At 43.6% G+C, this 27,121-nt stretch overlaps 1 protein-coding gene across 1 annotated transcript in view; it reads left to right on the top strand.

The window, feature by feature from the left end:
* Positions 1–8,804: 8,804 nt before the first annotated feature.
* The window catches only part of PIK3CA (phosphatidylinositol-4,5-bisphosphate 3-kinase catalytic subunit alpha), a 44,313-nt gene continuing 25,996 nt past the window's right edge, over positions 8,805–27,121 (top strand). Inside the window, exons 1-2 of the mRNA XM_081190052.1 lie at positions 8,805–8,950; positions 24,121–24,415. The gene's annotated coding sequence lies outside the window, so the exon portion shown is untranslated. The remainder of the gene's footprint in view (positions 8,951–24,120; positions 24,416–27,121) is intronic.

The raw sequence follows: 27,121 nt of genomic DNA, 5'->3' as shown, positions 1-27,121 counted from the left end.
AAGATCATGGCCACTGGTCCCATCACCTCCTGGCAAATAGAAGGGGAGGAAATGGAGGCAGCGATTCTTGGGCTCCATGATCACTGCAGGTGGCAGTGGCGTAGCGTGGGTTGTCAGCACCCGGGGCAAGGCAAGTAATTTGCGCCCCCTAACCCGTGGATTTGCGCCCCCTAACCCCCAGATGTTGCGCCCGGTGCGGCCGGCCCCCCCTGCACCCCCCACGCTACGCCACTGGCAGGTGGTGACAGCAGTCATGAAATTAAAAGACCCCTGCTTCTTGGGAGGAAAGCAATGACAAACCTAGACAGCATCTTAAAAAGCAGAGACATCACCTTGCCAACAAAGGTCCGTATAGTTAAAGCTATGGTTTTCCCAGTAGTGATATATGGAAGTGAGAGCTGGACCATCAAGAAGGCTGATCGCCGAAGAATTGATGCTTTTGAATTATGGTGCTGGAGGAGACTCTTGAGAGTCATATGGACTGCAAGAAGATCAAATCTATCCATTCTTAAGGAAAAAAGCCCTGAGTGCTCACTGGAAGGACAGATCGTGATGCAGAGGCTCCAATACTTTGGCCACCTCATGAGAAGAGAAGACTCCCTGGAAAAGATGCTGATGTTAGGAAAGATGGAGGGCACAAAGAGAAGGGGACGACAGAGGATGAGAATGGTTGCATAGTGTTCTCGAAGCTACCAGCATGAGTTTGACCAAACTGCAGGAGGCAGTGGAAGACAGGAGTTCCTGGCATGCTCTGGTCCATGGGGTCACGAAGAGTTGGACACGACTAAACGACCAAACAACAACAACATAGGGCTGACTTGAGCTACTTTGCTCCCCCAAGTGAAGATTAACAAATCTTTGTTGTCCCTTCTCCAGTATTCAAACTGAAAGGGTGGGGTCCTTTTGTGGTTATGGCTCCCTTAGTTTCTAGAAGGCAACAGGTAATGATTTGGCTAAATTTGGGGGGAGGTCATTAAGGAACCCCTAATCTTCTTTCCCCTCCCCCACAATTAGAGCAATGACCCTCTCCCCAAACTGCACATGGTGCAGTTATAGTCCCTTTTCCATACAACTGTATGGAGAGAAGGACGTAAAATTAGGGTAACAGGGTATTTGCGCAAGTATTTTCCCAATAGCGGGCTGTTTTTGCTGTTCCGTAATAGTGGATGGTCACTGCTGTTCTACTTGTGCAGAGCAAGGGAAAAGGTGGCGCGGTTGTAAAAACTGGGGACACGATTTACCATACAGCTGACAACCTGTTGTCCCAAGAGCCAGGGTCCCCTTAGAGGCTTCCCAACTAGCCTGGAACCTCTAGAATTGTACTACTGTAGTCAGCTTCCTGTACAACCAATTGGGTTGAGCCAAGCCTTATTCAGCTAAGGTGGTCAGCCCATCTGAAAAGAATGGGTTCTCCAAGGAGGAAAGGCTAAAGCACACAGGACTTTTTTGGGGGGTTACAAAATGAGAAAACATAATAAAAAGATTTTAGAAGAATGATGTAAAGAGAACAGATGGAGATAAACTCCCTCACTTGAATGCATACCTATGCACAAGATTTCCTTCGAGTACACAATAAAGATTACAGACCACACACTGCCTATTTTATGCTTTGAAAGACTATGTAAGTCCTCTCAAACACACATATTGTCAGTCTCCTCTAAGGGCTAGAATAATAAAATCATAGACTGTTCCAAGGATTGCTGAAAAAATAAAGTGCTCTAGGCACTTGAAACCCATTTACTAAATGCTAAGTATATTTACGCAGCCATTCTTGTCCCTCCTGATGTCCTTGCTCTGCAATTCAGCAACTTAACATAACTCTGAAAGATCATCATAACAGAAATAAAGAGTCCTAACAGTACAGCGCTAGATGGCAGCAATCAATTAGAACTGGAAAGGCAGGAAGCCTTTCCCAGTAGCAGAGGCAAGATTTATTTCTAGAGGGAGGCAAATGCAAGCAGTGAAGATCACACTATTCTTGAGTTATGTATGAATAACTCCCTAGTTTCTTACTAGTGAGGGTTTGTGAATGAAGTGACCAGATCTGATTGCCCACAGACAAGCTGTTGAAATTAACAGGAAATACGTGGCGAATGCTACTGATCATGTGGCAAGTGGTATCTAGAGTCTTCAAGAAGGCGAACCCAAAAGGAATATCATCATCATCTTCAAATATTCTGTAACAATTAGTGTATAATTATTTTCTATTAGAAATATTAGTTCAAAGTATCAATTAATAAGCTATTAATATATAGTGACATTAAAATATGACAATTCCTCCAAACAGCAGATCTTTAAAAACCAGGCTAAATGTAAGTATTGTTGTAAGCTTGGAAACGGGGTTCCTAGTGGTCCTCATTAGAATACCTTCCAACTCTTAATTCTGGACTCTGCATACACACAGTACATTTAATTCATATGGCTTCTCCCCAAAAATCCAGGAAACTAGTTAAGAATGCTGGGGACTTTCATAAAGACCAAGCGGGCTTTCTCCTGGGTAGGCATTTGTCTGACAACATGAGGAATATAATTAATATTCTAGAAAAACTACAAGTGAATATCAATACTAAGGCAGTCTTGATATTTGTGGATGCAGAGAAAGCCTTTGACAATATTTCTTGGAGTTTTATGAAGAAGAATCTACAGGGGATGGGGGTAGGTCAAGGTTTTGAAAATGGTATAAGTGCAATTTATTCAGAACAAAAGGCAACATTAATTGTGAACAATGTAGTGACAGAAGAGTTTAAGATTGAGAAAGGGACACGACAAGGTTGCCCAATTTCTCCATTGCTCTTTATATCGGTCCTTGAGGTTTTGTTAAACATGATTAGAAAGGACCAAGAGGTTAAAGGTATAAAAGTGGGAGCTAAAAGTACAAACTGAAAGCATTTGCTGATGACTTAGTATTGACTTTACAGGAGCCAGAATCTAGTACTAAAAGGGTATTGGAGCTGATTCAAGAATTTGGACAGGTAGCAGGTTTTACGTTGAACAAGATGAAAACTAAGGTTTTAGAGGAAAAACTTAACTGTGAATGAGAGAGAGAAGTTTCAGGAGGAGACAGGTCTAACATTGGTTAAGAAAGTGAAATATTTAGGGGTTAACATGACTGCTAAAAATGTGAATTTATTTAAGGATAATTATGAAAAATGTTGGATCGAATTGAAAAAGGATTTAGAAATATGGACAAATTTGAAGTTATCATTGTTAGGCCAAATTGCTGTGATAAAAATGAATGTGTTGCCCAGGATGTTGTTTTTGTTTCAAACATTGCAAATTTTGGATAAGATGGACTGTTTCAAGAAGTGGCAGAAAGATATTTCCAGATTTGTTTGGCATGGCGAGAAGCCTCGAATAAAATTTAAGATATTAACTGACGCCAAAGAAAGAGGTGGATTTGCCCTGCCAGACCTTAAACTTTATTATGAATCAGCTGCTTTTTGCAAAAGGCATAGGTGATGGGAGAACTCATCCTTATTATAAATGACACCACCTGCTCCGTTAGCAAGGTGTAGGAGGCAAGTCAAGTACATCTGAATAATTGTAGGACTGTACTGTGCATCTGCAGAAAATCAGCTTTTTAGGTTGTAATCCTATGCATTGTTTGCTTTGGAATTTGCCTTCCAAGTAAACGTGCCTAAAACAGAGCTTCACAAGTCCAGAAAACATTTTGCAATTATTATTTCTGTAAACAAATATTCCTATTATCAGTACAAAACTCTGGCTTTTAGTGTAGCACAACATATGCATATGCTGGAATACCGGTTGGTAGGTCCAGTACTAGTGAATAAGAGTGACCATTCTAGCAACCTAAAAGGATACTGTATTTTTTAAAATAACAAAATAAGGACCTCTCTGGCCCACAAGCTCCCCTAGTGTTATACATATAGGATTTCAGTCCAAATTACATAAAGCCCCCAAGTCTGCCAACAATTCCCTCACACCTGCAGTTTTATCTTTTGGTAATCAATGCTTAAGAAACCTCCAATCAGAGTTAACTCTATGGAATTCAGTACCAAAAGAGATGGCTATGAGCACTTGTTTCAATGGTACATTTTTTAAAAGGGTTAAATAACTGCCTGCATCATAGTGTACATATCTAGGACAGGGATCGGAAACCTTTTATAGCCAGGAAACCACCTTTCCTCATGAGCAACCAGGTGGGCGGCTGCATTCCAGTGGAGGGCGAGGCTAGAGGCAAAATGGGCAGAAGAATAGCCGTGACTTTTACCTTTTACAGTAGACTACATTCCAGCCATACAGGAGCCACATGTTTCCATTTAGCCCCACATCTTCATCCAGGTAGACAAGATACATTACAGTTCAGGACATTCTATTTATTTATTTTTTTCAAAAAAAAAATATTATTAGTTTTCCATATTTTTAACAAACAAGTCCACAAACATAGAAAGAAAACATCAAAAAAACAAACAAACATGTATCCTAGCTGTAATAATTTCACTTTTGTTAACATTGTTGGGTGCCTTCGTCAAGTTCCCCTGTCTAAGTTTCCGTATAAGTCATTGTAGCAGTTTTCCAAAACTATTTTCACATAAAATTTACTTGGCCAATTAACATCTTTCTTTCTTTTCATTTTAACTAGTTCAGGACGTTCTAGCCTGACAAAAACATGCGAGGAGGCAGTGGAACAGGACTGGTGAAAGGTATGATCTGGATTCTGGGCAGATCTAGGACCTGAGGCCAGTTACAATACCAGACCTGATGTTCCCCACCTCAGATCAATAATAACTTACAGTGGTACCTCTGGATGCAAACAGGATCCATTCCGGAGCCCCGTTCACATCCTGAAGCGATGTTACTTCTGGGTCGCCACAGAGCATAACCTGAAAACGCTCGACCTGAAGCACATTTAACCCGAGGTATGACTGTAAATGGAACTGCCATTATTACAGGCCTCTGAATATCATACACTGAGGAGGACAAAAGTGACAACTTTCATGAGACTCCCCAAAGGTATCTTGACTGGCTAGTTCTTATTTATTTGACTAATAGTTCATAATACTGTGGTACCTTGGGTTACATACACTTCAGGTTACATACGCTTCAGGTTACAGACTCTGCTAATCCAGAAATAGTACCTCGGGTTAAGAACTTTGCTTCAGGATGAGAACAGAAATCGCACAGAGACGGCACGGCAGGAATGGGAGGCCCCATTAGCTAAAGTGGTGCTTCAGGTTAAGAACAGTTTCAGGTTAAGAACGGACCTCCGGACTTCCAGAGGTACCACTGTAGTCCTTACCATGACATCATTAAGGTGAACAGTGAGCTAAATATATTTCTAAATAAATATGAACCTATTAAGAGCCCCATTGGATCAGACCAAAGGATAACTGAGTTCAGCATCCAGTTTTCAACATTGGTTAGTCAGATGCCTCCATGAGAAGCAGATGGTTGGAGATGGAATCTGCAACCTTGGCATTATCAGCACCATGCTCTAACCAACTGAGCTAAATGTGCAGATTTGATTCATTTTTGAACCGTAGATAAAAATTATAATGGCTGCAGTCTACCCAAATCATGCCCAAAGAAGCAGCGATCACTTGCCATCCTTCAGCAGCACCCCTTATTTTAACGGCTGCCCCAAATATGATTTCTGTTTCTGAAGGTTCTAGGAAGAGAAACAACCCAATAATACCAGTCTTTATAGCGAGTACTAGCATAGAATTGTAGAGTTGGAAGAGACCCTGAGGGTCATCTAATCCAACCCCCTGCAATTCAGGAATCCTGCCCTCAGCCATCCTTGGGTGGGCTCGAACCACTAACCTCCTGGTTAACAGCCACACAAACTGACCCATTGCTCTTCTGTAATTTTCCAGGATTAAGTACACGTTTGGTACAGGTGAGTAACCATGCACTATCTGCAACGTCAGATGATGAGTAATCGGAAATAATTGTCCCAATTCACCTCAAGAGTTTGGCCCCACCTGACAAAAGGAATTGTTTCAGGGACAAACTGACAGTGAACTGCTATGACTCATCACAGGATGGGTCAGTTATATCATTTTCATTATTTTATCACTGGGAGTGCCTTTGCCCACCATTACTGCGGAGGCATCACTAAGCATTCTAGGTCAGTGTTTCCCAACCTTTTTTGGGCAAAGGCACACTTGTTTCATGAAAAAAATCTCGAGGCACACCACCATGCCAGATGGGGAAAGGTCACTTTTTACTTATGTAAAAAAAAAATAAAAAAATAGTAACAGCATAGAAGGTAATGGTAGATGACTGTTAGGGTCTCCCCCCAAATGCAGAATTCTATTAATATCTTCCTTAGCGAGCCGCGTTAACCCCTGTAATGCTTTCTATAGAGTAAGCATAGGGGACACTGGGGGATGTGGAACCAAGGGGGCAGTGGGCCAAAAGAGTTCGGGATCTACTGCTTTAAACAGAAATAAGAGCCAGTGGGTTCTTCCTTTTTTAAAGTATCATTTCAGCGGGGACAGCAGTCCGGATTTCCAAAAAGCGGCGCTTTTTTGCGTCTGAGCAAAGAAGAGAGAGAGGGGAAAAAAGAGAGAGAGATTGATTTGTGGCTGCGCAAAGGGGGGAGGAGCCCAGGAGTAAAAGTAGGAAGGACAAAGGGAGGGGAAAGGAAAGTTAATAGAAGGAAAGGCGGGTGGGAGAGAAAGAGAAAGAAAGAGGGAAGGAAGGGGGGAAGAGAAGTGGAAAGGAGGGAGACCGAGGCGGGGGAGAAGCGTCTGGAGAGTTGCTCCGAAGTTTGGGGGGCCGCGGGGGTGGGCGGGCGTCCCAGGAGGCAGAGGCCAGCCCGGGCTGGGAGCCGCGCCGCGCCGCGGCCCGGGGGCGGTAGGCGGACCGCGGCTCCTAGGATGTGGAAAGGGGACGGCGGCGCAGGGGGAGGAGACCCGCACGGCGAGGGCAGCGCGCAGGGGGAGGGGAGCGGGCCGGAGGCGGGCGAGGGGGGCCGCGATCCCGCGCGCCGCGAACATGGCCTCCTTCCCCACGGGCCCCGCCGAGCCCCCCGGCCGGGGAGGGCGGCGCGCCCCCGCCGCCGGAGGAGAGCAGAGGCAGGAGGAGGAGGACGAAGGCGCTGCCGAGGAGGCGCGCCAACTTCTGCCAACTTCGGCGCCCGCCCCGTCGCCGCAGGCTCCTCCCGGCTGAGAGCCAGAGGACGGCGGCGGAGCAGGAGGAGGAGGATCGGGTTTGGCGACGGCTGCTGCGTCCTCTCCAAGCGCGGGGCTGGCCTCCGCCGCGCCCGATCCTCCGCACTCGCCGCGCTTCTCGGCGGAGCAGGTCTCGTGCGTGTGCGAGGCGCTGCTGCAGGCGGGCGACCCCGGCCGGCTGGGCCGCTTCCTGGGCTCGCTGCCGCCCGACGCCGAGGCGCCGTGCCTGGACGCGCAGGCGGGCGAGAGCCTGGCCAAGGCGCGCGCGCTGCTGGTCTTCCAGCGCGGCGACTTCGCCGAGCTCTACCGCCTGGTGCAGAGCCGGCGATGGGATGTGGGCGGGAGCTCGCTCGCCGCCCCGCGTGTGCCTATGTGGGGCACGTTACAGCCCCGTGACGTCAGCGCCACGCAGGCAGCCAGGCAGGCAGACGGCGAGAGCCCCGCGCTGGGCGGCCTCTCCTCGCCGCCGCCGCCCCGCCTCTCGCCGCCCGACTCGCCCGCCTCCCTCCCACGGCACACCAGGCAATGTCTCGCGGCACACTAGTGTGCCGCGGAACACCGCTTGGGAAACACTGTTCTAGGTGATGGCAACTGTTTTTCTCTCTCCTAGTAACAACTTTGAGGGACAGGCACGAGATCAACAGGTGCAGCTCTGCAGAGCCAGAAATAAGAGCAAAGGGGCAGATGCAAGCCTGTTGGATTTCCTCCTGACAGTGGTCCTTTACCTGTGCACAAATGCTGCCAGGATTTTATATATAGTAGTATTATTAAGTGAACACCTTACTCTTGTGCCACTTGCTTTCTCCGTGTGGTTATGCAGTTTACTATCATCCTGGCAATGAAATCAGACCATAAAATTTTTGTGTTATGAACCGCCCTGAGATCTGCGGACGAAGGGCGGTATAAAAGTTTAATAAATACTTTTAAAAAGCACTCTGCAGCTGCTAACATTTATTATTATTTATTATGATGATTATTAACATGTTTTTCTATGACGGGGACTCAGCATGGCTTACAGATAAAAATAAGAGCAGCCTGAAAAACATCATTAAAAACAAGTGAACATTGATAGAATTAACACACGCACTTTATTAAAAACGTACGGATAATTAACAATAAAAAAGGCTCGCAGTTTCTCTCTCACACTCACTCTCCCTTTTCAACCCCGGATCAGACCTAGGTAGCGCCCAGAGCGCCTGCGCCATGCCAAGCCCCGCCCCTACCCTCCCCCCAGTGCCGAAAATGGCGCGTGCGCACTGAAAGCCCGGTCTTGTTTGTGCATGGGCGCGCGCTCCCGTGTGTGTTTGTATATGTGGGCTTTCCCCGTTCTCTCACTCACATACATACACACATCTCCTCCTCCTCCTCCTCGACCACATCCGGGGTCACGCGGCTCTCGCTTCCTGCTGCGGTTTGTTTGTTTGTTTTTTTCGGGGTGGGGAGGGGAGAGGAAAGAGCCTTAGAGACAAGACAGACAGACAGAGACGGAAGGAAGGACCCGAATGAGGGACCCAACCGCCGCCTGGTCGCGAGCGCGCGCGCGTCACCGTGGCTCCGTCAGCTGAAAGGAGGCGCAGAGAGAGAGAGAGAGACTGAGAAAGCTCGCGCCTCCTTTTCTGTCAGAGGAACGCGAGCGGGCACGCGCCGCTGGAATTTTCAAAGAGGGACGGAGGGAGGGGGGCGACGACGGGCGACCCAAACTGCCGCCGGCGGCGGGGCCTGTCTTGGGCTTCGGTTTCCGTTGGCCTTGGCGCCCCTCGCCCGGTTCGCCCCTTCGCCTCAGGCTCCGGTCCACGCGGGGAAAGACGGAGGTGAGTGACCCGGAGGTGGGGAAAGGGAGGACGGGACGGACTCGCCTGGGGTTTCGGGGCTGCGGGGGAAGGATGGGGTCAGGGAAGCGCCCCTCATGTGTGTATGAGGGGGGGGGGAGGAGCCCACCCCCCCAGGAACCTTTAATAAGCACGCGTTTGTTTGGCTCCTTTGCGCGCTTCAGGCTCCCGCATCCTGAAAGGCCGACCCCCGCCTCACCCTCCCACCCACCTGCGCCTACCTTTTTTCATACACCATGTGCTTTTTTTCTGGGGGGCTCTCCCTGCCCGTCTCTCCTGCTCTGGGCGCACCTTCCCTTCAGCCCCTCTTTCCCACCCCGGTTTCTGCATCTTAAACATTACTCGGGGCTGCCGCCGGGTATAGTCTCCCCTTCCTTGGAAGACACAGCCACCCTGTGAAGTTGAGAGTTTCCTCTTCTCTCTGGGAGCGCCTTCACTCTCGTGTGTCGCACGCATACACGTCCACGCTGACTTTCTCTTCAGGAGGAAATTCCCATTTCCTCTCACGGGTCTTCTTCCTTGCAAGGTATTTCCAGAGGAGTTTTGTTGCAGAGAGAGAGAGAGAAAAGGCTAGTCACGCACCTTGGAAGACAAACTTAACTGTGGGGAGAGTCTAACAGAAGATGCTTCTTTTCTGTGTTGCGCCCAAACCCTAAATTTGTTGACTTGGAAGAAAATCCCGCTGTGTTCCGCAGGACTTACTCCTGGGTAGGTGCCACAGGATTGTAGCCTTATAGCACAATCCTGACCATGTATATTCAGAAATAAGTCCTGTTGAATTCAGTGGGGTCATGACTGCAGCCTTAGTGTTTTTTGATGTAGACTATATAGGACATCAGATCCACACACCCTGTTTCCACCACCTGTATCCCTTTACCAGTTTCCTATCCTCCATTCTCTTTTACTCAACCCTTCTCATACCCCAGCCCAATGGCATCCTGTATGAAGAACCTTTTTAGCGTCCTCTTTACACACCCTGTTTCATAGTCCCCTTGTCTGAGGGCCTCCTTGTTTTCCTGTTCACTGGACCCTCTCAACCTGTGGGTTCTCTCCCTCCTCGCATCCTGTTTTTGTGCCTCCATTCTTCCTGGATCCCCATTCCTCTGCCCCTTCCGCATTCCCTCTCAGTGCTTCCTTTTGGGAAGAGCTGCTTGGGATGAATGAAAGAGACCCAGACCCTGCCACTCCCTCTATTCCCTTGCTACTGTGTGATGTTTACCTGTCCCTCTCGGCCTCTCCCCTGGTCCCTGCACAATGAGGTTGGAAGAAACGCTAGAAATTAGGGTTTCCGTGGTTTACTAGCAAAGCTGTTTGCAGCCACCACCCCTTCCTTGCTGTTCAGAGTGTGTGTGCACACGCGCCTACGCAAACAACTCAAGCGGTTTCAATCAGGCTAGCAGGGAAGAAGTGTCGTTTGCCGCCTTCTTGCATTTATTGTTGTGGTAGTCTGGTGCTCATTGTTGTGATGGGAATCTGTCACTTGTGAACATATGAGGCCAGTGTATTGAGCTTTAGAAAGGGGACACCATCCTCATGATACACTGACCTAAGGCAGATTTGTTTTGTCAATGAATGTGTTTGTACATAATTCAAAAGCCACACAGCTTCCTGGTTCCAAATTATATCCCTGAGTAATCATGAGACCTGAAAAACAAATTGCATAATTTCAGTGGTTATTCTTTGTGGACATCGCTATGAAGCTCAAGAACGAGTAGAGCTGCTGTAAAAAGGAGGGGCAAATCTCTTTAATGCTGTTTCATAAGCATGTTTTATATTTTACAAAGTATGCTTTGTAAGAATATTTGTTTGAAACAGACTTATTATAGCTCCCAAGTAGAACAGTTATATTCAGAAATCTGCCTAGTTAAATACCGCTGTTTTTGTGAAGAGCAGAGGAGGCTAATAATGTGAAGATTGCCTTGTTTAACTTGCTGTATTTCTTGGCACTTCAGTGCATGTATTTGTAGTTCATGAAAAAGCCCTTTTTTAAATTAAAGACATTGAAGAGTGACTTAATACTAAAGATGGTAGTGTACACACACAAATATTTAGTGACTTTGGTAATATTGTGGTAATATCTAACATAAGAACACTGGTGTGTGAAATAATCCAAGACAATGAAAATTCAGTATAAACAATGGTAGTGCCTTAAATAATGCTAATTAGGTTAATAAACTTCAACAGGCAACCTTTGGAAAACTGTTGAATGTGTATGCTTTGCCAAGTAAGAAATATACTTGTGTGCGTTTTTGTTTCTGTTCAATGTGTTCCTTTTGTCTCCAAGCAGCTGTTTCCCATTGGAAACTGACTTTGTCCGAGCGGGACTAAAGTTCTGTCCCTGCTTGGTTGACCTGTTTGTACTTTCTTTAATTAAGGAAGAATCTGGTCCATATTCTATGAAGAAATGCTTAGCACTGTATGTGCAGGAGGGAGGAAAGTAGGGGAGGAAATAAATAAGCATTGGACTGGACCATCTCTGTGCAATGCAATCATAATCATCTTTACTTGGAAGGAAGTCACACTCTGTTCAGTGACATTTACTCACAGCTAAGTGTGTGTGGCTTTGCAGCCATATAGCACAATTCTATGCTTGTTTACTCAGAAGTAAGATCCACTTGGTTCGTTAGAACTTCCTTGCAGGTAAGTGTGCATAGGATTGCAGCCTGTATTTATTTGTAAAACAGAATGGCTTGCACTCTGCATCTGAACAAGCATGCAATGAAAGATGAACGTTAACAGGCTACTTTTGTGATTAATACTAAGTGTTTGCTTTTGTTATGCAAGCTGATGTTTGTTTCTGTGAACAGATGTGATTTTAAAATGCTCATTATTGGTAGCCAGTTGCCATTTTTGAAGCAGAAAGACATAACATTAGTTTTGTCTTGGGTGTGGCCTTCTGCATTAGAAAACATTGTAGTATTTCTGGGAGGAACATTTTTTTATCAGCAAATGTGTGACTTGCCTAGATAATGAGCGTGTTAGGGACGGGGCTCTGACAAGGGAGGGCTAGCAGTGGAGAGGGCTGTTAATCCTTCAGTTGCCTGCTGATTCTCTTCTGCAGATGCACCCCAAAGCTGTCCTCCCCCCTTACTACTTGTTTCAGTCAGAGCCTGGCTGCGAGTAGGGGAATTAAAAACTGCCAGGTAGCTTGAATTTTAAAAGAAGAATCAGGGGGCAATTGTTAGCTGCTCTACTTTAAGCCTTACAATGGAAACATGAGATTGGGACCCTTGGGTTTCCCTCATCATGTCTAGTTTCACTGCAATGAAGTTCTGACATGTGTGGGTTAGTAATTCTTGTGGACTTATTTGCAGGTGAATATAGCAATTTGCCTTATACTGAATCCAACCTTATATTAGCCTGGTTCTCTCATAATACTTAACTTGGTTTATTAAACTTGTTTTATTAAACAATGGTCTAGCACAGGGGTTGGCAAACTAAGGCCTGCAGGCCGGATGCAGCCCGCTGGGCTCGTTAATCCAGCCCGCAAACCTTGCAGACCCTGCCGCCCACTCAGTCAGTCCCCACGCTAAACCAACGCGGCATGGAGGGCTCGCCGCGCGGGGACTGACTTCCGCGATGCGACACTGCTTCTGATTGGCTGCAGGAAGCTCCTGCGGCCAATCAGAAGCCACGGACACCTCTGGGTGGGCGGCGGTGCTGGCGTAGCCTCCGCACCATCGTCGCTTCCTCCCACTCGGCTCTTCCTGCTCAACCGCTTCCTCCCACTCGGCCGCCTCAGCGGGAAGGAGGGGGCGGCACCCAGAGGTGGCTGAGTGGGAGGAAGTGGCCGAGCGGGAAGAGCTGAATGGGAGGAAGCCGTGGCAAGGATGCTGCCTCCACCACCCAGGCCAGCAGCCTGAGCTCTGTGCCTCGCCGAGACAGAGGACGCTGATGTCAAAGACAAGGCGGTGGCAGTGTGAGTGGCGGTGGCGGGGGTCCTTTCAGGAGGGGGGTGCTTTTGGGAGAGGGTGGGTCTGGCCCCCCACAAGGTCTGAGGGACAGTGGACCAGCCCCCTCCTGAAAAAGTTTGCTGGCCCCTGGTTTAGCATTATGTGTGAATGCTGTCCAGGACTTTAACTATGACTTATTTATTAATAGCAAACTGCAATCTGAAGCCATAGCTTGTTGTTGGGTTATGAACCTTGATTTCTTTTAAGTATGGCTAGGTGTTATGTGTAAACCCAGCACTATCCTTTTAACCATTATTTGTTTGACCACCCCACCCCAGACACTCACCCAATTGCAATGGAAACTAGAAAACAAATTTAGTGGAAAAAAGACATGATTTATTTGGTCATTTGTTAACTTCATAGTTAATGTGTGTGCTATTAAACAAACCATGGTTTAGGATTACATAAAAACCAGGCCAATGAGTTAGATATAGCCCAGGCAGCAGTTCTCTAACAATGTGGGCAGAGGCCTTTCCCTGCCACTTGGGATCAGTTTATTGGGGATGTCAGGAGTAATACCTTCTGCTAGCAAAGCATGTTCTTCATCACTGAACTATGGGCCCTCCAAGGCTGTGCTTATTATAGCATTATGTGTGTTACAATATCTTGGAAGCTCCTCACCTGAATTTTATAGTATCTATCATTATTATATAAAATGCCACCCAAGATCAGCAATTTTTTTGGCCAAACTAAGTGACAGCTACCTTGAATACCTCTTTCTGTGCCCTTGCTCCTTTAATTTGTTCCTGAATGGTTAACATAAGAAGGTGACATGGTCAGTATTATCACATTTTGCCGTAGGAATTGGAAACAGTTGCTTAAATATTTTCAGCATTAGCCATTTACCCCTTCTGCATAATGACTAGCACCTTGAATTCAGTGCGGGGTTGATGAAGATGCTGGGAACATCCTTGCCACATGGGGACCTGAAGTATTTTCCACAAGCTGAAGTTTTCATGCCATTATCAAGATCAGCCTCCCTAGAACCCATCGCAGTAGCCTTTTGTAATGCTTAGAAAGGTACACATACCGGTAATGGTTTCAAGGTTGTAACAGGAAATAAAAGCCTATAGCTGCCTTAAATCTCATTTGGCTACTCTATGTACATATGTTTCAATGGACTTAGGGGCCTCCCAGGTCTGTATGTCTGAGCAGTGGCATGGTTATCAGCGATGGCAGTAGCTATTCCCCCTCTTCCACTAAACCCAACCAGTACAGTCAATGAAAAATTGACATGGTGTTCCATTGCTTGAACAGTCCAAATGATGTATTGCCCCAGCAGCTATCAATTAATTTGGGGTGGGAAGAAAAAATGGCAACATACCCCTTGAATCCCAGATATATTTATTCACTAAACTGCAGAGGAGAAGGAACAATATGATGGAACAGCTGTGGGTTTACTCTAGAGGAGAAAGGTCACATCAGTGAGTTGATTGGCTAAGTACAGTTGTGGGTTCTACCTCATGCTTAGTCTCCTCTAATTCTGGACATCAGTTTGGATTGCATGGAGCAGCAATAGCAGTATACTTTTTTTACTCTTGCCATTAGCTGATAACAATATATTCTCTCTTATGAGTTTGTAAATACTCTAGTATAATGCAAGAAGCATTCTCCTGACTATGCATTCCATGAAGAGTGAAATTCCCTTGTCAAAATTCCCATATTACTTTCATTCTGGTATGTCAACACCCTGAAATATTAAATAGTATTGGAGGCATCAGCATATGATCCAGGGCAAATTTATGAATGTAGCTTTTGTATCCTGAGTGACAAATACATTCAGTTATTAAATCTAGTTCATTCATCTACAATCTATAAGCAGAACTGAAGAGTAGAGGGAAGAGTTGAGAAAGTCTGAAGCTTTGCTTTCTTCGTCCTCAGTTATACATGGAATTTATTTTGGATACCAAATACAATCTGAAACTCCCTGCATTTTGGAAGATTTTCTGTTTCTAGCTTGCTTTGGTTTTGTAGTGGGTCAGCTTCTTTTTAAATTTATTTTTATTAAAGATTTTCTTAGTTTACAAAAGTACACACCTTGTCTCTTTTTTCAGGTTGTACAGTCTTTCTTTACAATTCAGTTACATTTGTTGTGAGACATTACTGTTGAGTACAGTACAGTGGTACCTCGTGTTACGTACTTAATCCCTTCTGGAGGTCTGTTCATAGCAGGAAACAGCTCGTAACATGAGGAACACTTTCTCTAATGGCGCCTACCGCTGCTGCCGTGCCATCGGAGCGCAACTTCCACTCACATCCCGGGGCAAAGGTCGCAACAAGGGGCTTCTACTTCCAGGTTAGCGGAGCGCATAACCCGCAGCATTCGTAAGGGGGATGGCACGTAACACGAGGTACCACTGTATAAAGTTGGGGGGGAGTGGTGTGGTGAGGCTTATATTCTTTTGTATAGTGCACATGTGGGGTTTTGTGTCAGCGTCAACTGGGTAGGTTCTCTTTCTATTTGTTTGTTACATTCCCTTGGTAGTGAGAGGTATTGGGGGGGTAGGGGTGGTTGGTTGTCTGTGGTTGGCTGCAATGGGGTTTGTTTGCATGGGGGGGGGCTTATTGGGTCAGGTAAGCCAGATTGATTCCTATGCTGTCAGTGGATTATTCTTGTTGTCTTGTTGGGCTGTGTATGTGATAAAGGGGAGCCATACTGGGGTGAAGGCATCCTCTTCTATTTGTCCCTGTGTCAGTTTCAGTTTATTGGTTAGCTTTTCTAGTAAGGCCGTTTCCATACAATTAGATACCATTGGTCCATATTTACTCCTGACTGGTCTCTCCAGTGGGTCAGCTTCTGACTGAGTATACAAGTTTAGGAGGAGGAGAATTTTGAGCAGACTGGTTTAGAGACAATAGCAATGAAGTCCTGCCTGTCAGAATACTTTATATTGACATATGCAACTTGGAGACTATTAATAAAATTCACAGAGTTATGAAACAGTGGTGAGTTTGTAAGAGGAACAATGTTCAAAAGAGGATGAAAAGTATAACTTTTCACCCCTGCTTCCTGTACCATGTGTGCTTTAGATGATATTCACAGTATGTTGCTTTATTTTTATTATTTATTAAATTTGTATACCGCCTTATACCCGTAGATCTCAGGGCGGTTTACAATACATAAAAAACAAAAGATGTAATAAAAACAAATACAAAGATAGCTCAATAATAATTATAACTGCTTTAGTGTTAAATATCACTATAGACCAGGGTATAGAATTATTATTTACTACTACTACTTCTGGGAACCTAAAGATCAGTAATGACTAATGCCACATGCAAATGTAAAAGGTGGTTTTTGTGTGTGTTGGTTCCCTGACTTTCCAGAGTTCAATTTGAAGACACTAAAACTGTAATAATGCTCTTATATGCTGCTTAATAGGATGTTCATGTGAGACTGAGATGGTAGTCTAAGAAGTTGTTCTGGCTTGGCAAAGTTCAGCCTCATGCCCTCTAATATTTAAGGCAGTGGTGAGGAACCCATGGCTATTCAGATGTTCTTAGACTGCAACTTGCAACATCCCTGATCACTGGCCCTCCCGGCTAGAGCTGTTGGGAGTTGGAGTGCAACAACATCTAGGTTTAAGGTATTTATTAAAGCAGGAGAATCTCCTCTAACAAAGTTCCTAGCGGCTATTACTCCAACTCCTAGGTCAGTTGGCTTAGACAAAGTGTGCGAAGCTGGAAAGTTTGATAGCCCTGACAATCCCTTTGCTTTGATATACTTATTTCTTAAGCCTGCTAATATGTGCATGTGGAGCTGCAATATGAGAAGAAATTCTAACTGCATAACTCTCATACTTGTATGCTTCCTTCCCACTTCCCAAAGAAAGTTATTCGCCTCCAAATATGTTTACTAATCTCCTTTTTACCTTTAAAAAGTGGTCACAAAGGATGGACAGGACATCATGTTCCTCTCTTGCCAGTAAATCTAATGAGTAAAAGGTGGGTAGTAAAAAAAACCAACGTGGGTTGGAAATGCAGCAGACCGCAGTGGATCTCTCAGTATCACTGCTGTCAGCCCACTGTGTTTCTATGCTGCATATATAGGAGGAACTCCCTCCATTGACATAATTTTTCCCTCACCAAAACCTACTGTTCCTTCCCTGCCACCCCCACCCCAATACTGTACCTAGGCTAGAAAAGGTCATCCTGTTGGAACCACTTTTTTTTTTGCATCAGAACTGTTAGCTTACAAACTGATCCTACACCTAAAGAAATTCATCTCAGAGTCCCTCTGTTTGACTAATTGTGGATTACCTTGAACAATTTGAAAAACTCCCCCCAAATTTTGGATATTGATATTTTCCTGCCTTTTATATTAGCTCTATAATTATTTCCACATAATAGTGGTAGGATTGTTATTTATATTGCCAATTTGCTGTGTGTGTAACCTAATTTTGCAGGTGAGTGGCCAAGTTGATACTATCTGTTAATTTATTTGGAAAAATATTTATATGTTACAATTTTATAGAAAATATCAAAGCAGTTTACAACATGTATGAGAGAGGTTGTTGTTGTTGTTGTTGTTGATAATAATAATAATAATAATAATAATAATAATAATAATAATAATAATAATAATAAATTGTATACAACCCTTCATCCAAAGATCACAGGGTGGCTCACAACTTTAAAATACAAAATGAGAACGTGTGTGTGTGTGTGTGTGTGTGTGTGTGTGTGTGTAAGTAATAGCTCACCAACTGACTAGTACATTTAATTTACTTACAAAATCCTGATCTGGAATTTAAGAATAGAAATGGGACAATCTGTGCCCACTGCGCTGCTATGCCAGATGCTCATGAGGCAAAATCTCCTTCTTCACATCCAGTATAGATATCAGGTGGACTGCCAGAGGAGGCTGGCAATGCCTCTTGCTTTCTTTATCACCCTTCTTTATTTGTAGTCTACCTATTTAAAAACTTACTACCCTCTGTTCTTTTTTTTTTTACTCATACAAAGATTTGTTGAAGAGTAAAAAGCAGATGAGTTTGAAAAATCAGTCTAGTAATTTTGCAGGGCTTATTGGCAAGGTTTTGTTTTGTAATATTTTTGTTTGTATATAAAGTTACAATTTCTAGCTAGTTTTCACGGTTAGTAACATTTTCCAACAGTGCTGCAGCTCTTGCTATTTCCGTTTAATGTTTTATTAGCACAGACAGAAATACAGTCCAAGAAAACAGACCAGATCCAGATGGAGAGGACAGATTTTTCTAAATGAGATTGCAGAGTACTCATTGGCAATAAAAATGTGGCTTTAACAGTCGCAATATAAGTATTGAACCTGAAGGAGGAGCGGAAATATCTAGCCGTTGTAGTGGTGGGCCCAAATGAGTGATAAATTTTTAGCAGGGATTTTGAAAGATGAATGACTCCCATGACTTTATTCTTGGCTATTTATTGGTCAGTATTCACTTATGTTGATCATGTTCTACTCCAAGATTTGCATTTTACTTTATCATAAAGATTCAAGAACAGGAACATATTATTTAAACTTTCCTGACTTGCATTGCTAACTATCCAGAAGTTCTATATATAGATATAGATTAGATATAGATATATAAAATTCAGCCACTGTCTTTTTCTTCACTTTTTCAAAAGGTATATTAATGGTTTCCTAGTTGGAGTGTAATTAAGTTGTCTTTTTCAAAATAGTTAAGCCCCAGCTGCTACAAACGTTACATTCTGTTCAATGTGTTATTCGAAATCAGGAAATTAAGTACACCTATTTATTTATTAACAATATTTGTATACTGTACTATTGCGTCTTGCAATCAGTTAACTTACACATTTTTAGCATTGTGCAGTTGAAAACCGGCCAGTTGATTTTCTGCAAATTAATTGCACCCAAAGTGGAGACCTTAAAAGCTCCTTTTGCACCAGGTTTCCCAGCACTGGAAGAGCTTTTTAAACTTTCTGCCTTGCTTACTAGGCAAATTCCGCTCAGCACACGGGAAACGGGATGTTCTTGCAAGATCCCCATGAGATCTAGTGAAAGCATCCCAGACCCTGCATACCGAGCGGAACTTGACCAGTAAGTAAAATGGAGAGCTTAAAAGCTCTCTGCTTTGCTTCGGTAAGGTCTGCTTGATGCACCAGTTCCAGAAAGTAAGGGTGGTTGCACAGGTGCAATTCCAAGAAGGTGATTAGAGTATACACATTTTTGCACTTTTCCTGAAACGTAACACCTGTACAATATAGTACTGTACCATCCAATAACTGAGGTTTTGTGCAACTAGATTAAAATTTCCAAAAAAGACCATAATATGGTTGCCAGGCACACCTCTAAGAAAAAGCTGGAGTCCATGGAGGGTGACAGATTTCCCACCCCAGATCTAGAAAATCAGTTTCGCCCAAGAGTGGCTGGGGTTCACCTGGCCTGAACTCCTTCATCCAAAAAGTGGGGGAGTCAGCAGCAAGTCTATAATTGTTCACATCTAATAACCACTTTTTAAAAAATAACATAGCCCTTCACTCGGAGAAATTTGCAACCTCCTGTACTCAGCCAAACAGCCTCTCCCTACTAGAAGTAATAAGCCATGAAAGGCAAGGGTTGGTTGCCTAGACCAGGGGTTGTCAACCTGGTCCCTACCGCCCACTAGTGGGCGTTTCAGGATTCTAGGTGGATGGTAGGGGGTTCTATGGCACAAGCTGCATCCTCCTTCCATCAAACATTGATGGGCGGTAAGGAAATTTTACCATCAAGAAAGATGCATTAGTGGGTGGTAGCTATAAACAGGTTGACTACCCCTAGCCTGGACTTTACCAAAAACCTTGTCCACATCCTTGGATCTCAGTAATAGACAATCCTACAATGAAACAAGACCAAATGGAGCACAGGCACCTTTGTTAATAGAGGATTCCATCATAACACTCTCAGGGCCAGATTTTAAGAGGCTTCTAACCTATTGAAAATTAACTGCTGGATGGCACTGAGAAGATGCACTGATAATAGGGGAAAGTTTCTTTGTCACCAATAAGTGGCACACAGTATGCCTGATCATTAACCCTAACCCATGTTTGTTAGTCATAAAAAGTCTTCTGGTATCAGCAAACTACCTGATGATAGGATTCTGGTCCCCTGCATGGAACTTTTGGCCCTAAACTACTCAGATACGATGTTGATGAACACACTGAACACACTTAGTTATCTTTAATAGTGTAAACATACACTCTACTTTCAAAAATGAGCAATACAAGTAAGCTAAAATACAAAAGTTAATATTTTGCTTCTGAGCAATGTTATTTTTGTTGTATCAATGTGCACAGTTTAAAATGCTAAAGATACACTCTCCTGCTATTGAAGCTGTTGTCATTAATACTGATTTAGTGAATTTGAGTTCCCTAAAGAGACCTTCAATCCTGTTTATCAATAACTGTTCAGTGAAAGTGCATTGGGAGCAAGATATTGGGGTTGTCTTTTAACCTTTTTACATCCTTGGCTATGATATTATTTCCTAATAAGCTATCTTGAAGGTTCCAGTAATATCAGGAAGTTGGTGTGAAAAGATATAACAAAAACTTAATGCATCTCTGCTTCTATTCTACATTGTGTCTAGGGTAGTGAACCTTCCTACCTGTATTTTATGTGTTTCAGTGGCGCTGTGGTCTAAACCACAGAGCCTAGGGCTTGCCGATCAGACGGTCGGTGGTTCGAATCCCTGCGACAGGGTGAGCTCCCGTTGTTTGGTTCCAGCTCCTGCCCACCTAGCAGTTCAAAAGCACATCAAAGTGCAAGTAGATAAATAGGTACCGCTCCAGCCGGAAGATAAACGGTGTTTCCGTGCGCTGCTCCGGTTCGCCAGAAGCGGCTTGGTCATGCTGGCCACATGACCTGGAAGCTGTACACTAGCTCCCTCGGCCAGTAAAGCAAGATGAGTGCAGCAACCCCGGAGTCATTTGCGACTGGACCCAACGGTCAGGGGTCCCTTTACCTTTACTACTACAGACGTGTACTGAGGGAGCTTAAATTTATCAGCCCATTTTTTTTGGGGGGGGGGGCCTTAACTGCTTTGCACATAGTGAACTCTAAAAGTATAAAGAGAAAGTTTGAGTGCCTTTAATACAACCAAAATCTTTAGAACCGATAATGTCATTGGATTGTTGAATTGTCTGTATTTTAAGATGTTGCCAGTTTTACAAGCTAGAAGAGCAGAGCAGCAGCGCACACAATCAAGATGGCAAGCCATGCCACTGTCACTATGCAACAGACTTGGAGAGCCACAAAAGCAGGCAGGCTGGCAACGCTGCCAGTTCTTGCTCTGAATTCTGGAGTGACTGACATGCCTGAAGAGAGAATGAAAACATTTTGTTCTTTAGACTTTAGAGGTTTGGGATTTCTAGGCTGAAAATTTGGCATTCGGGGACAGGAGTTTCACATCGGCAAGTATTGTTGCCCCTGGGAAAGTGACTCATGTTCTTTGCAGGACTCCACTTTTGGGGAATGTTCTTGAATCCACTAACCTATAAGCTGATGTTGAAAATACACTGGTTACCATTGAAGAAGTGGGAGGCAAATATACTGGGATCTGTTTCCAAACATTAGACAAATTTAACTGAAATATGTTGCATTTAAGGAATAGTTGTTCCCTTACGGAGTTTAACAAGAAAATTCTAGTAGTAGGATAACTTCTCATTACTATTGCTATTGAAAATGTAGTGCTATGGTTATCTTAGCTGCTGTATGGACTATAAAAGTGATGATTTGCCAGGGCTTTGTACTCTCTTAGGCAAGATTGGAGCAGCAGACGAAAGTAACCAGAAGCAGAGGTGATGTAGAGAAGAATCCTGTGGAACAGAGGGGGCAGATGAAGCATGCTGTGGGTTGTTTTTTCAAAATATAACTGTTGCAGAAGTGGTTTCAAAGAGGAGCTTAAAAAATAAGGGAAGTGGCATGTTGAATAAAGACGGTTATTTAAGGGAAAGGAATAGCATGGCAGTTATTTAAGGGAAAGAAATAGCATGGGGGAAAGAGTGAACAATCTGCATATATGATGAAATTAGATTCTTGATAAACCTTGTTTATTTTGCAACAGGAAGTTGCTTTGGCACAATAGAGGCAGAAGTCTTAGCCAAGCTTGGAAATAGAAAGCAAACATAATTTTAAACAAATATTTGGAGTTAAGTGTACTGGAATATATCCTAAGAGAAGTTAACTTAAGGAAGTTTACAGAAGGCACTTTTCCAATCCCTTCCTCCTTCAACCACCCATGTCTGACTGTGGGGGCTGGGAAGGCACAGGGTGGGGCTGTGGTGGGAACCTTTCTTCTATGTACTTCTTTAACTTAAATTCTCTTAGCATCCAAACCACTGTATTCACTCAGTCAATAAATCTAGGAAGTAAATGGAATTTGATGGGAGTAAATGAATTTCTTTACAACTTTTGATTTGCACATATTACAATAGTTTGCTTTTTTGTTGCAAATCTAGTCTATCCTTGTGTTAAATATATTCTTTGTTTGCTGTAGTACTGTTTGTATATACAGTGGCATAGCATTTCAAAAGATGAAGGGAATGCTAAGTTGCTGCTGTTTCATTCTTTTAATGCTGAAAGGAGGATTTTTGACTTAGCCTTTCTTTTTTGTAAATTAGCATATGCTAGACTCTGGATAATTAGGGATTTGTGACAAAACCTAACAAATTATTGTGAAGTTATTTTGTTTTCAAAAATCGTGGGATGAATATCGGTGGGGCACACCTTCTGTTTTGCTGCTGCAGCAGTCAAATTACTTTGCCTTTCCTTTGCTACTACAGCAGATGTTTTCAATCTTTCTGAGTCCACAACTTCCTTGATCAACTACATTCTTTCTGTGGCACCCTTGTGGGTCTCAGGAGCCCATTTATGTCACCCCTTGCCTGCAGCCTCTCGCCCTTTTTCGAACACCCTCCCTTGTGGAGTGTTCCCTCAGCCTCCTCTCTGCTCCCCTCTCCGTGGGTGTCCACTGGGCAGCCACAGCTGCCCACCACCACCCCAGTCTCTGAGCTGCCCCCACCCCAAAGAGAGGTGCCTCCTCACAGTGCCCCACAGGGGCCTGGGAAGCACCCCCTGGCCAGCCCCAGCAGCACCATTCACATGGGGAGCTTGTAGCCAGGCTGCAGCAAGAAACAACTGTGCAAGCCTTTGGGAAGCAGAGGCCCAAGAAGGCATCAGAGGAAGGAAGGAGGGAGGAAAGGAAAGAGGGACAGAGGCCAGTGTTGCCTGTGCTACCCCTGACCATCCAAGACACCCCAGGGTGCCACAGCACACTGGATGAAAACCACTGTACCTCTACCTGCGACCATAATCCGTTCCAGAGGCCCGTCTGGAGATCGAAATGGGTCACTGGGAGAGGCGCCATTATGCACAGGCGCGGGCGGTGAATGCGCAAATGGCGATTGCCACTCCTGCACAGGTGCGAATGGCGGCAAACCTGCCGGTTACTTCCGGGTTTGCCGCGGATGTTCGACTAAATGGACGCAAGTGGAGGCGGACATAAGAAGAGGTTTGACTGTACTACGGCATTGTCACTGCATTGACATTTGTTACACATCTCCCTATGCTGGATCATCTCAGGTTACATTAGTGTCATAGAAAGAACTGACTACTTCCCTTACTATTGAATTTTGAGAAAGAAGCCTCCAGTACTATCATTGCCCCAGTTTCCATGAGGTAGGATGCTTGAGTAGTGAAGTAGTGCAATGTGGGATGCTCCCCACATGACCCAGGACTTCTTGCTTTGGCCTGGCAACATGTCCCTTACCACTGCCAAACTTAAAAGAGGCCTTAGAAGATGGCAACCCTTTCTTACTGTAGCAATGATCAAGACTTCTTTATGAACAGAAACTACCTTGATACATGCCATTAATACACATACCTATTTCTTTTATTTTATCACATTCCAGTGTCCCACTCTATCACAAGCAAGGGAGGATGGAAATAGCAGTAGTGCTGTAGGGAGAGTTGGGAAGTTGGGGGTGCTTAGTTCTTGGTTATTCTCTTGGTTTGTGTTGCTTCCAAAAGTTCACTTCCTCCGGGTGGACCCCTGTGCGACAAGGTAAACAGCTGTAATGACCCCTTGTGAGGAAATGTAAAGCACTGCACTCCCTGCTCCCCACCACAAAAATGTCCCTGTAATATACAGATCTTCCTCTCAAAAGTAATTATTTTCCTGGAATACGCCTGTTGAGAGAATTTCCTTTTTCCCCTTTATTTTCCAGGTTGGTACCTTGATTAGACACTTGACCTTCAGTCAGCTCTGCTAATCTTGGAAATAAATATGTTCAAAATGATAATAAGTTTAGATCCTTGCAGTGAAGATTCATACAGAATGAATTCCCAGAGTTGAAAAACAGTTCATGTAAAGAAGACCGTAGCAATGTTTCTAGATTATATCAAAGATCCACATCTTGGTACTTTACAACATACAGATAACAGAACATCCAATAATGTGATCATCATGTGAAACAGAAGACTGTGTAGGATCTGCTGATCCAAGAGAATAAGAGGTTGCAGGTATGTAGAAGTTGTTTTTTCCTCAGTTTTTCTCATTCTGATCCATAGATTGGCAAAATACCCTGCAGAAGATTATTTACCTTGGAGATGAAAGGTTAAATCAAAATATTTCAATTGTGTTTCTGCTAGGTGCAAAGTGGAAAACATTTCATAAACATGTAAATACAATATACAGAGTAGGAAATATTTCTAAAGATTCGAAAAGATGCTTTGTCCTAACTTTAAGCACTGGAAATAGGCTTCAAGGTTTTGAGAGCTGTTTCCAGGGAATCCTTTCAAATCTTGATGCCATGACAACTTGCTTACATTAGCCATTAACAAAGACTGTCAACAAGAGTAAAATTAGAGCTCGTGTGTGGCTCAATGAGAGCAAAGTCTTAGTTTGAATATAGTACTTTGGGCAGCATCCAAAATACATTTCAGATCTGCTTTCCTTTTCGATTAAAATGTATAACTATTTTGTTCACAAATTTTATATCTGTAATTGCAGAAGTAATAAATATAAGCTGAGGAACTATGAGAGATATTGGGATTATAGAGACATAAAGCTAGAATAGCGTTAAAGGGTATCTAACCTTTTGGTAACAGAAGGATTGGAGCCAAACTAAAGTAGCATGTTCTATGGAATTCAAAAGGGTTTCATTTAGTCATGCCTAACTTGTCCAGTTGACTTAAGTGGGACCTAAGTTTAACTAGCTTTTTGGGATCTAACTCATTTTCTTTTTCTCCACTGCTCACTAAAGAGGATTGTCTTTATAGACTCTAAGCTTTACCAAATCTATAATCCCTTCTGTTTAATACTTATAGCTGCTAGTTGTATTTTAAAAGAGCTGTGTCTTTGATATTCCTTCTTTCCAAAAATCTACATTCTGGAGGCGTAATTCCATGTGTCAGCAAAATAAATGTATACACATTCTAAGTACAGACAATCTCTTGCCATTTCCTGAAAAAGAAGAAACCCAAATGCCAACTGCTATTTTGATTCAACCGCTCTATAATAGGAAACTTCAATTGCCTGCTTCCTCAAATAAAAAGAAAATTAGTGTGCTTTCCAGTTTTAACTATGGAACTTTACTTTAAACTGCCAGACAAAATTTCTTCCTTTACAGCTGAGTTTTAAAAAGGCATCTCTACTGTTCTTTCTCTGGGCCAAACTGTATGTTATTCCAGGAGATGGTTGTTAGTTTGTTTTTTTAGGGGTGTGGCACAAGAAACAAACACAGAGCATAACACACACACACACAACGCAAAAGTGGAAAAGATTTCCCTGACTATGTTGAACAATTTAATAAGCATTTTTTATTGTACCTGTTTGAGGATCATTTCCTTGTCTTTCCTCCAAGTTGCTTACAGTAGCGTACAAGCTTCTTCCATCATGCACATAGATTTTATCCTCACAACAATTCCATAAAGCATAACTGGCCCAATGTTACACAGAAAGCTTCATAGCTGAGGGGGGATTTCAACCTGGGATTCTCCATTCACAGACTGATACTAACCATTGCACCACACCACCACTTTCCCTTTCAAAAGAACAATGCAGACTTAGAAACCTGTAAATCTGATTGCAAAAAGTGGCCCAGGAGGAAGGGGTTAAGCACCTTCTTACCTGAGCATCACTGCTGAGGTCAAAATCTCAACCCTCTACAGGTGTCCCATATGACCTCACAGGTGGTGTTTGACAGTTGGCATGGTTGTGGGGCTAGGGAAGCATGCTTCTATTTGTGGTGGGAGTCCCTAATTATACGCATTTCTTGGTCTGCAGTATATCAATATATTTCTAACATTCTGAAAATTCCCATGCAGATGTATCTACAGCTCTCACTTTTAAATCAATGGGACAATCAAAAGCAAAACTTACGCTCAAAAGAATTTGTAACATGTCTGTTGGTAACTGCTATAATTTCTAACACAAAAAATAGAATGCACTGCAAGGTTTGCAACTACTGTTGTGGTATAAAAATGTTTGGAATTTGGGAATCTCGGGAGGGAGGAATGCATAATTTGAAAGTCTCTGATGGGTCAGAAAACCAAGAATATTTTTTTATTCCATATAGTGGGATGTCATTAGTTAGACCACTACAAATGATCTCTATAATTGATTGACTTTTCCAACGCATGAAATTTGGACTTTTATGCTAGACTCCTTATGCAATATTCATTTTACAAAGTATCACCCAAGAGGATTTGTATGTTATGTTCCTTGGTTTCATACTCTACAGTTAAGTAACATCTCTTTTAAAAATCTCACTCCTCTGGCTGCTTTGCCATCCTTGGAGGAAACAATACTGGGTACCATACCACACATCTCCTTCTCCCACTCCTTGCAGATGGGAAGGCTGCTATGAAGAGAAGTTGATCTTTATTGCAAATTGGAAAAAACGAGGGAAACATTACTACTGTAAATGCAATTCACAGCTCCCACTTACATTTTCATTTAGTTGTTACCAAAAATCCTTTGCACTGAGTAAGGTTTTTATGTTGACTGACTTAAGGAACAAGAGGATTAAAGTAAAATCCTGTGAGCAAAGTTCAGAGTGGGATCGAAAGATTTCTCTGTGCAGGCTATCTCTATGCCACAGCTAGAGATCTCCTGAAATGACAGAAAATACAAGTGTCCAGGAGCCAAAGTGTTTTATTTTCTAGAAGCAAATTGGTGAGATGGCTTTTAAGAAAGACATGTACTGTTAAAACTCTGGGTAGTTT

Source organism: Podarcis bocagei (assembly GCF_964188305.1).
Source record: "Podarcis bocagei genome assembly, chromosome: 4".
NCBI lineage: Eukaryota > Metazoa > Chordata > Lepidosauria > Squamata > Lacertidae > Podarcis > Podarcis bocagei.
This window is presented reverse-complemented; position numbering and strand designations above follow the sequence as displayed.